Source organism: Camelus dromedarius, chromosome 5 (genome assembly GCF_036321535.1).
Source record: "Camelus dromedarius isolate mCamDro1 chromosome 5, mCamDro1.pat, whole genome shotgun sequence".
Lineage (NCBI taxonomy): Eukaryota > Metazoa > Chordata > Mammalia > Artiodactyla > Camelidae > Camelus > Camelus dromedarius.
Window position 1 is genome coordinate 14,212,428 of NC_087440.1, and position 12,214 is coordinate 14,224,641.

Here is a 12,214-nt window from a genome sequence, read left to right on the forward strand (position 1 = left end):
GGAAACCCCTTTGCCCCTGAGGCGCTGAACTAGGTTTAGGCTTTAGATATACCAACAGTGCTGCACTCACCTGGCTAATAGCTCACCACAAGACTACACCTCATCCACATAGACCTTAGGGCTTGCTGTGAACGAGCTCCACAGATCGTGGATCTTATTTGTTGCAGGTTTGTTTATATTTTGTAAGGGGGAGGTAATTAGGTTTATTTATTTTTTAATGGAGGTCCTGGGGATTGAACCCAGGACCTTGTGCACACTAGGCATGCACCGTACCACTGAGCTCTACCTTCCCCACTAGGCTCATTTTTATAATTTCATTTTTAGAGAAATCCTGTCTTTAGGCTGTGGGGGTACATCTTTGTCTTTAGTTGTTTATACTGTGTCTTTTTTTTTTTTTAAACTTCTGAAGGTCTGAATTTTGCAATGCTTCTTGTGGGGCTAAAAGCAAAGACCGTGTTCCCTCTGGAGTCTCTAGGGAAGAATCTGTTCCTTGATTTTTTCAGATTCTAGAGGCTGGAGGCTGCCCACATTCCTTGGATCACTCTGACCTCTGTTTCCATTTTAGCATCTCTCTCATCTCCGATCCTCCTGCTTCTCTCTCTCTCTCTTTTGCCTGAAAAATTTGAATCATGAAAAAGATACACAAAAGAAAGTAGGTCATTGTGACTTGACATTCAGAAATAAGCAGCAGTGTATTACTTCTACTGACCTATAAATCACGCTCCAGTCTTGAACTTTATCACTACCCCATAGAAGATCACGGAACTACCTCAACATTTCTCAAATACTACGGCACAACCTGAGAACAACAGGATTGTGTCTGCTGTATAATCTCCTAAAACTAAATTTGGGAAGAGATATCACGAACAAAACACGTACGTTTCATTCCAAAAAACAACTAGGAGTATTTATTCCTAACAATAAAGTGGCATGATATTCTGTGGAAAGAAGCGTTTGGGTTTTTTAAAATAAATCAAATATATAAGGCTACAATAGGTCTTTACCCACAAGATAATTTATAGGGCATAGGGTGTCTAAAATAAGAATATGTATGTGCAGAGCCCATTTTAAATTCATCCTGCATTTTGAGCTGACACATCCACTGGTGATTTATTTCCTTTCATTGTTATTCTCCCGAAGCCTTTTTCTGAATAAATCCAGATGGAAACGTCCCTCTTCTGGTTTTCTGTTATTTGCTGCTGTAGTTTCCATCTGTGGTGCTAGGATCCATCCCTTATTTTATCCTGGGCACTAAGCAACCTTCATTTCTTCAGACTGCCTGGTTTCTTCTCAACAGCTCCTTGTGGGAATCTCTGGGTTGCTTCAAACATAAACAACACTTCTCCTTCTCCTCCTCCCTGTCTCCCTCCCTTCTCCCCACCTCCTCCTCCCCATCCTCTTACTTTTTGGCCCCCATCACTCATTTCTCCCACCCGTCCACCCTTCACGTCTGGCAACCACCAATCTGTTCTCTGTATCTATGAGCCTGGGTTTTTGACTTTCAGACTCCACATATAAGAGATCATATGGTATTTGTCTTTCTATTTCTGACTTATTTCACTTAGCACAATGCCCTCAAGGTCCATCTATATTGTTGCAAATGGTGAGATTTTTTTTTTTTCCTTTTTATGGCTAATAGTTCAGTGTGTGCGTGTGTGTGTGTGTGTCTCACATTTTCTTTATTCATTCCATCCATTGATGGACAGTTAGGTTCTTTCCATATCTCGGGTGCTCTAAATAATGCTGCAACGAACGTGGGGGTGCAGATATCTTTCCCAGTTAGTGTTTTTGGGGGTTTTTTGGATAAATACCCAAAGGTGGAATTGCTGGATCATGCGGCAGTTCTATTTTTTGTTCATACTTTATATTTGACCAGCTTTAATGGTTTCTTACCTGAAGATTAACTATGAAATATCATGCTCTGTACTTGGATAAGAAGGTCGTGAGGGGTGAGAGGCAGGGGTAGAAGGATGTAACTGTACTGTTTTTCTGTCTGAAAGGTCTTTGTGTGTTTCTATTATGGAAGAAAGACATCAAAAAAGTTCCAGCTACTTTATGGAGGTGGTGTGAGTAAATAGGTAATGTGGCTACTTTGAGAGACTACTATTGTATGCTTGATCCTAAATGCAGACATGTATTATTGTATTTACAATCACATTGTTAGAGGGGTAGTTTTATTCTTATTCAGATGAAAACAGATGAAATTCAGATGGGAGAAATAACCTACCTAAGGCTACATAGTGAGTAACTGACAGAGGCCCTCAATGAACTTAAGTCCCTCTGATTCTAGCGCCTGTGTTCTTACCTCCACATTATATCAATTAAACAAGTCCTGTTCAGTTTTTAAGATCATTGGTTCTTCAGTGTGTGTGTCTTGAATCACCGAAAAGTGGAGCTGAGTGACGTTTCCATCTCTGGCATTTAGTACAAATTTGCAGTGTGAAGCATAAAAGTTATATTTTGTTAGTCATTTATCTAAGGAGGTAACTCATCTTTGCATTATCTAAGCCCCATTCATTAGTATCTGGATGTTAGCCTGAGCCAGGGGTGACTCAAGAGCCAGCAGGAAATTCGCAATCTACAAATCTTGAGGGGGAGGGGGGAAGACAAGGGAGTTTCACTGCTTCAGCCAAAACGTTTGTTAAGTGCTTATTTTAGTGTCAGGCATAGACAGAATAATGGTTTACAGTGACCCTAGACTCCAAGCTCAGGAGGGCACAGACTGCAAAGCCCAGCTTCTAACAGAAGTCCAGGGTCAAGGGAGAGGCTCCAATAAAGTTTGTGAAATGAATGGGAGAGTAAATAAAAAGCACTTAGAAAATCACAACAAAGACAGAGTAACAAGAGGCTTGTTCACCCAACCATGGCAAATTAGAATCAAAGGATATCCCTTGCTGTTTAGGAGATAAATTTAGGAGAAACAAAGGAAACACCACAAGATAAAATAAAAATGAACAACATAGAAGTAAGCAAAAAACAAAACAAGCCCAATCCAAAACCAAACCCCAAATCCCTGCCTTCCAGCAGCACTGAATCCAGTAGGGGGATTGACCTTATTTAAGAAAATTAGAGTCATGCATTCCTGTCACCTGCTTTGCTAAGTGAAGTTTTATCGTTATAAAAGATACGTAGTATTTGCCAGAGAGGGCTCAGTGATAGGGACACCTTTTCTGCTGATTTAGTTAGGAAACAGGAACCAGATGATAGTTTTATTACAAATTTTGATTGAATTCTCCAAACATACAAGGCAAAAGAGAGAGCATTTTTTGAGCATTTGGTTCATGGTAAATGTTCAATAAACGGCCTTTTAATTACTTTCACTGGTACTGTCACTAGGCTTTATAGTGTCTCAGTGATACAGGTGTATTTGCTAGGTGAAATTTAATAATAATTTATTTGTTATTGTTATTCATTTTGACCTGAAACATTTACGTAGCACTTATACTGTGGTAGGCAGTTACCCTAGGTGTGTCATATTTAATTATACATATTTCAATTTAATTCCTAGGTGTTAATTTACTTAATTCTTACAAAACCCATGGATAGGCAGTACTATCATCTCTGTTTTACAGATTAGAGAAACTAGGGTGTGGCATGGTTAGTGTGCTCAATATCACATAATTAGCATGTAATAGAGCTAGGATTTGAACCTAGCATGTTTCACCAGTCTTCATGCTACATTGCCTCCCACTTGGGACACTGTTCATTAGAAACAGCAGGGGAAAGCTAAATCAATCTGCTCGGTCAGAATCTCTAGGAGTAGGACCCACAATCTTAGATTTCAACAGGCTTTCCAGGTAATGCCTATACAATTAGCCCAGCATCAGTCAGTGGTTTAATTAGCAATTTGTGTTCTTCCCTTGGGTCTATGAAATAATGGTAGAATTGGTGGCATTTTAGAGTAGATGAAATACAAGAGATGTTTCTTTAATCTTTCAGAATTATCAGCAGACTTGGGTTCTCATATGGAAAGAAACCAGAATGTGAATTACAAAGTGAAAAGAAATGTTGTGATCCCAGAGGACTAGATAGTGGAGTCCAGAATAATCCCTCATCTCCACCCTTTTCTTTCACATAATTCCAGTTTGGTTGAGATGTTTGTGATGGGGGTGGGATGGGGGATGTTGAAGGCAGAAATAGTAATTGATTGAGCTGAAAGTTTAGGTACCACAGCTGTAGATAATTTTTTATAAAACTGGCATAAGATTATCCTTTGGTGTTTAGTTCACCACACTGACTCCTCTTAGGGTTCAAGCAGGACCCCACCACTTTAATATCATCAAATTCTATATAGTGAGATAATCTCAAACTAACATTACTTTGCTCCTATATGCGTGATTAATTCATAACCCCCCACCAACGTATTGACCAGACTCTAAGAGAAAACTACTAAGAAACAAAACAAAAGCAAGAAAAGAGTTCTAAAACTAGCCAGTGATCAATTATTACACAAACCCACTCAAAAATGAAAACAACAGCAAAAAAGTAAAGCTCTATTAGAGGCTGATAAGGCAGAGAAAACACCTTATTGGAAGTGCAGAGTGTGAAAAATCTGAAGCAGTTTTGATTTTGTAGCTTGAAAATGGGCGGAAAATGTCCCATTGGAATTACTGGCAGCAGGCCAAGAACCCAAGCTCTAATAATTCTGTTTTAGTTCATAAAAATAAAGTGATTTTGTTCTTTAACTGAAAGAGTTTTAGGGAGTTATGGCTCTTTTTTTTTTTTTTTTTTTTTTTTTGGCAGCTTTGTTCAATTATGCTTAAGTGGAAACTTTTGAAGGTAGAGTTATGTTCACTGACAGATTACAGCTCTAGAGAAATTTTACATTGATTTTGGTTACAATTTGGATTGACAGCCACCTCTAACATTTTAATTATATACTTTTTCTTCTCTCAAGCAAGGAGTTTGTATCTGTGCCCACAGAAAGATGCACTGATGTCAAGAACGATGATAGCCTATGATGACTAGATTGTCAGAAAAAGAATCTATTTTTAGGGGAAGTAAGAATCCATAATTTAACTAACTCTTATATTTAGTATATTCCTTTTTGGTAGAATTATGGCTTTCTTAATTGAGAGTCCTCCCTCCAGGTAGCCAGTTATTTAAACTTAAAACTATCCAATTTTGCCTGGAATTTCTCCTCTCTCTGCTGCGGGAAAACAAAAACAAAAACAAAAAACTATCCAATTTTAGGGAAATTACAGTTTAGGGAAAATATTTAATAAAAAAACAGCTCATGTAATGTCTATCTAAAATAACATTGTGTGGCCTGCTAACGCCGGACTTTGACCTTCTCATGCCTTCAACTCGGATCAGTGAGAAAGTCACTCTGCCTGCTGGAAATGAATGAGGACAGGACAGGGAGGCACTTCATACTGTGGTGGGTGCAGAGGTGGGAAGAAGCCTCTAGGTGAGGGGCGGCACAAAGAGCAGGCTGAGGAGAAAGGAACCAACTCAGGTAAACAAAGGCTAACCGAGCAGAACCTCAGTCTGGAGGCCTGGAGGCAACGGTGCAGCCCTACTTTTCCGTCTCTCTGAGGGACCGGCCTTCGCTGAGCATCCCGTGGACCTCGTTGCCTCTGGTTTTGCAGATGCTCTACATACTTCTTTGTTGGGTGAATACTTCACAGCCCTGACAAATAAGGACTGATCAGTGAAACACAGGGAAAAGAGGTTTATGAAGAGGATACAGCAGGCTTTTCATGGACATCCAGAAAAGAAAAGGCAGCGGGGCCACACAGGAGCTGCACTTGAACTGCAAGGCCAGGGTCTATGAATTCCATTGCTAATCGCTCTCATCTCTGCTTCTTACCGTGCTCTGTGTTGTTTCCTGCTTCTCTCTGTAGCCCGGCCTTTTCTGCTCACGTAGGGCTCCTCTGCTTCACAGTTTTGTTGCAGGAGAAAGGGGTGGGAGAGAATGGTCACCTCTCAGATCTTGGGCGAGCTCTTGGGAGGGGCTGCCAAGTGAAGGTTCTTGGCTTCTTGCAGGAAAGAATTCAGGAAAGAGCAGTAGTAAAGGGAAAGTGAGTTTATTTAGAAAGACACACCTTCCATCTACAGAATGCAGACTATTTCAGAAGGTGAGCGTGGCCCCGGGTGTGGGGGTGGTTTGTTTTTGTGGCTGGGTAATTTCATATGCTAATGAGTGGGAGGATTATTTCAACTATTTTTGGGGAAAGGGTGGGGATTTCCAGGAATTGGACCACCACCCACTTTTTGGCCTTTTACAGTCAGCCTCGGAACCGGAACCGGTCTGTGGATGTGTCATGTAGCATGCCAATGGATTACAGTCAGCATATAAGTGAGGCTCGAGGTCTACAGGAAGTCCAGTGTTCTGCCGTCTTTGGTCTAGTTGGTTCTAACTAATTTTTGTTGAATCCTCAAGGCTGTGTCATTCTTTTAACAGGTGTGCCCTGACCTCTTCCATCCTGTCTCAATGTGGCCTGCTCCTGTGCTCACTTCAGTCCTGTTTTTACAACACCTTTCAAGTCCTACACCCTCCATGTTTCAACTCAGGGTCTCTGTGTCCCAACTTCACTTTCCCATCTCAGAGAATCTGATTGGTTCAGCCGGCCGGTAGGTTGATTCTCACTGGAATAGGTGTGGAGCCCTGACCCAACAAGCTGATGCAAGCCTTTGTGGGGGTCAGATGGGACAAGCATGGTCAGTTAATTTCCCCCTTCCAGCAGAGAAGGTAGATGGAAACAATTTCAAAGAAGGGGCATGATTTAGATTGGCATCCCAAAATACATCTGTTCTATTTGGCACAATTTATTATTATTATGTAGTTCTTAATACTATTAGCATACTGTATGTGGCTGTGTGGTTTTTGAATTTTTCTTACTTTGTTATACTCTTAGCTCTGAGAGGGCAAGATTTAGCATTGTATGATCTCAGTGTGCTTCTGTTTCCTCATCCATGAAAAGGGATTTGCTGGGGTCCAGGACAGGCTGCCCCAAAGTATGCCTCAATGGCATATTGATTATTTATTAATTAAAGTTACTTAAGAAGCAGTCAGTGCAGGAGGGACTTTGACCCTCCTTTCTGTCTCCCTGAAAGCAGGAAATAAATTTCTCATAGGAAGGGTGCACTCCCCATATCTAGAGTGTTGACTGAAAAAAATGTACAACGTATAAGTTGGGAATTATGTTTTATTCGGTGGCCTTACTGAGGACTACAGCCTGGGATGGCAGCCCCTCAGATAAATCTGAAGGACTTTTCCAAAGAGGTAAGGGAGGAGCCAGGATATATAGAAGATTTTGCTGGAAAAAAAAAAAAAAAACATGTAGTCAAACATCAAAAAATTACTGCTAATCACAAGAAACAGACATCTCAAGTTAATGATTTTAGGGCTTTTCTATATATGGGAAGATGTAAGAGTCTGGGCTTATGGAAATCATTCCTTTGATATGCATCTTGAGTATCTAGGGCCAGTATCCTCTTTTTCTCCATCCTGAATTCCCCTCAGGGTGCACCGTCAGGGGTGGCTGCAGGGGCTGAAGGCTTTAGGACCTGCCGGCAACATTCTTTGTTTACTGAAATGGCAGTCAAGCCTGGGTATAAACAAACTTTGTTACTTCTTTAATTTACTACCCCAAGCCCAAACGCTGTTTAGATTCTTCACTTATTAAGCACTCAAAGCCTAGTTTACTCATTCTGTTGGTTCCTCACAAATGTATTGTTTCTTTGTCTAAAAAATATAAAAGCTGCCTGCTTTGGCCACGTCTTAGGTCCTATTTCTATGAGACCTCTGTACACACAAATTAAATTTGTTTCTTTTTCTCTTATTAATCTGTCTTGTGTCAATTTTACCATTAGTCCAGCCACAAGAATTGAAGAGAGGAAGGGGGGGACATCTTCCCCTTGCTCACAGATTCATAAAAGTATCTAGGTCATGAGGTGTGTTGCTGGTGATTAGGTTCTTGTCTCATCACAGAAAGAATTCAGAGATGAGACATGAAGGTTAAGAAAGTAAACTGAGGGTTTATGAAGGGATAGATAGTACATGCTCCAGGGAGAGCCGGTGGGCTCAGGTGAGCACCTGAGTGGAGTTTCTTTGGCAAGTTGGTTACTTAGAGTGTGTGTATAAAGAAATGGGCAGCATATTCACTGGGGAGGAAAGGGTTTGGGGTAACATTCCCTGATTTCCATCCAAGCTCCACCTTTCTGAGGGGAGGAGAGAATTTAGTCTGGATCGGCTTTGGTGCTTGATGGGTACTTCTTATCTGCAAGGCTAATTTTATTGTAATGAGGGCATGATATGCAAAAGGTTACATTCGGACACTGGAGATTCCTGCCTTTTCCCACCTTACTTTGTCAGCTTGCAGGGCACTTGTCACCCCAAAATGTGTGATTTCCTATCAGCCCAAAGTTTACTGCTTTTCCTTGTCTACACAAGGCCCCTGTCGTTTACATGATGTATGGTTTTCTGCATCTGGCCCCGTGCCCCTCTCCTTTTTGGCCCAATTCCTGCCATTTGGTCTGTGTCCCCCTTTCTCTGCTTATATCTAGCTCTCTGTCTGCTCGAATAGGTGCTTGCAAGGATTAATGTGCTTAGTAAATATTGCCTATCAATATCTTCTTTGTAGCTGTTTCAGTCTCCCTGTTCCCAGCATACCAATAGTGGGTGACATTCAAAAATTTTTCTGTGTGTGTGGTTGAACTGAATTCTCAGTAAGTCAGTCATGTGTGGGTTTTACCTTAGGGATGTGTGGGATCACTTCTTTGCTTAGAATAATCCGAAGTATACCCTTTCTTTTCCCCGTTCTCTCACTGTTCCATTTTGTGGATGTCACAGGTTAATCTACCTTAACCATAGCTCTTACATATTGTATATAAAGTATTTGTTTACACATACTTAATATGTATTAAATAGGTTGCTGAGATCAGGGAAGATATTTCTTCGCCTTTGTGTCGCATTGCTTGGAGCTTGGCATGAAGGAGCTCAGTATGGAACCAGTATCTGAAGACCTAGCTTCGAGCTCATATTCTAGCAGGACTGTAGACAGATATGCAAGTGATAAAGTGTCAAGAACTATTATCCAAGATGTGGAAATGGGCAAAAGAAATGATTAGATGTCCTTTCAGTGGAGGGTTGAGCATTATCTGGAGGAACTTTAGGGATTATCTTATTCTATTTGATTGATCCACTATTGACTAAGTTATTTTAAAACTCTGTGAGAGTAGAAGTTAAATTATAGGATACTGATAGTAATGCAAATAATTTGTGTTCATAGCAATGAACTTTGTCAGGCAGAGAATACAAATCTCTGTAAGTCAAACTGAACTTGTTTGAACGTCTTACTGATTTCCTCTCTAATGAGTGAATTGTATAAAACCTTTGGTACTGTTAGCAGATGGAGGGACCCCTAAATTAGGAAGCCGACCAAAATGTGGGTCCTTGCCACTGGCTGTGAAAGAATTCACACAGCAGCGGCAGAGGGATGAAGTGAATAGATGCTTTATTGCTCAGAAGGGGAAATGAAAGGAAAGTGTTCGTGCGGAGAGCCATCAGCTAAGGTGACCGGTAGAGACAGCTCTCACCTGGGTTGGACCATGTGGATTTTTGTGGAAGGCTTCTACCATCAGGTCCTCCTTCCAGATGTAATGGAGGCAATCAGTTCTTGTATGAGCTTTTCAGTCCTTATATGGCCTTTTATGGTTGTTTAACTGTTGTGGAGCTGGTGGGTGTGTCATTTAGCATGCTAATCTCAAGATCCACTGGAAGTCACATCCTCCACCATCTTGTTTCTAACCAGTTTCTTCTCTGCAGCAGAGACTTAGATAAGAGTAATTGGTTTCTAGCCGAGGGAGGGACTGGGGTATGATCCTGGGGGCAATAGACTTGATAACAAAAAGGAAAGCTGCTTTTAACCAGAACGCCTGCAATCTGGTAGAACCAGCATCCACCCCCACACCCCCCACAAAGCCATCTCCAAAGATTTTGTTCAGCCATGAATATTTTAAAGGGAAATAGGGGAGTAATCTCAGTTAACCATTGAGATAGGTGATCAGAGTTGTTGCCATCCCCCAATGGCTTGGAGGCTTGCCCTAATCAGCTGCTTGAGCCTGCTCTTCTGTGATTTAAGGAGGCCTGGGAGACTTCAGCTTTTTTATAAACAAGAGGCAGGGGTTGGGGGGAGCATCCACAAGGTCATGCTCAGTGTCAGTACAATTTCATTTCATATCTGAATGAGAGTAGTGCTTTTAGCTCTTTGAAAAAGTATACTTTACTAGAAATAATATGATAAGTCCTATAATGGAGGCACAAAGATTAAGATTTTTGGGAACACAAGGTGGGATCAATTTATTTGCTGTCACTGGGGAGGGAAGATTTCACCGAGGAGGTGATTTTTAAGCTAGGGTTTGAAGAAAGAGTTGAATTGAGGTGAAATTGTAGCTGGGGTAGAAGAGAGAGGGAAGGAAAAACTACAGGCAAAACAATCTGTAGCTGTGGTGGGTCAGCTTAGGGATTGCTTTTGGTCCCCATTGCTTAAGAGGCATAAGCCTTAGAACTGATACAGGAAAAAAATGTGGGGCATGAGAGAAGGGCCATATCCCAGGTCCCAGGCGAGTCCCTGGGATGCGCCCCATCAAGTGAGGGTCGTTGGCTTCCCACAGGAAAGAATTCAAGAGCAAGCCACAGTTAAGTAAAAGCAGATTTATTCAAAGAGATGCACACTCCATAGACCGAGTGTAGGCCCTCTCAGAAGGCCAGAGAGGCCACAAGGCAGTGGGGGTGGGGGTTAAAGTAAAAGTAGATACATACTCCACAGACAGAGTGCAGGCTGTCACAGAAGGCAAGAGAAAGGCCGAGGAGATACACATTCCATAGGCAGAATGTGGGCCATCTTACTCAGAAGGTTGAGCAGAGGACTCAGAGCATGGGGTTGGCTTGGAAAAATGATATCAGCCATGAGGTGTGGGGTTGTTAGTTTTTATGGGCTTGGTAACTTCATATGCTAACTAGTGGGAGGATTATTCCAACTACTTTGGGGAAGGGGCTGGGAGTCCCAGGAAATAGGCCATCACCCACTTTTTACCTTTTATGGTCAGTCTTGAAACTGTCATGGCACCTGTCGGAGTACTATTTAGAAGCTATTATATTTCAATGAGTGTATATTAAAGCTCAAGGTCTACTGGGAGTTGAATCTTCCACCATCTTGGTGCTAATTGCTGTGGCCTTCTTTTAATGGCTGTGCCCTTCCCTCCTGTCTCAAGTTCATTTGATTCTCTAACTCAAGGATCAGATTAATTTATTCCCCCCTATTTAAAATTTTATTTTCTCAAGCACCATGCCAGTAAATCTAATTCATTTCTCCAGAGGCATAGAATGGTTTGTGTACTACTGAGCAGGCAACACCTAAGCTTTGGCAACTAATTTCAACTATTGTTCAGTCCTTCTCTCTTATCTCAGTGTCACTAGTCTCTATCCCCACAACCTCCATCTACCCCTCCCCACAGGATGGAGTATTTTGTTTTTGAGGCCTTGGGAAGATATGTGAGTTCTAAAATGTTTGTGATATTTTTACAAACTCAATTTACATAATGTACTCCCAATACAGTTAATAACTACTTGGCTTAATAAACATTTCTTGAGTTCCTACTGTGTTTCAGGCTTTAGGAATTAAAAAAAAAAAAAAGCTAAAAAGATAAGTTAGGATTAGACACAATTCTAACAGAGACAAAAAATAGTTGCTTAAACAAGACAGAAGTTTATTTCTCTCTCATGTAAAAACCCTAAGACTGGTAAGAGGGCTCCACAGTTGTCTGGGGCCCAGAGGAAAGCTTCCAACTCTCAACTCTGCCATCCCTGGGGTTGAGCCTCATCTTCATGTTCCAAGATGGAGCTCCAGCCATCACATCTATATTCCAGGGAAACAGAATAGAGGAAGGAAGGAGTAAGGCATAAAGTAAGGCATAAAGGAAAAAGCAAGGTCCTACTGTATAGCGTATGGAACTACATTCAATAGCTTATAACAGCCTATAATGAAAAAGAATATGAAAAATAATGTATATATATATATATATAACTGAACCACTATTCTGCACACCAGAAACTAGCACAACATTGCAAATCAACTATACTTCAATTAAAAAAAAAAGAATTAAAGGAGCTAAATAAAAGTTGAAGAGAATAAAGTCAGAAAATTTTTAATTGAAAAAAAAAAGGGTATGATATCTACCTTTTAAGGAAAATTTCCAGAAACTGCTG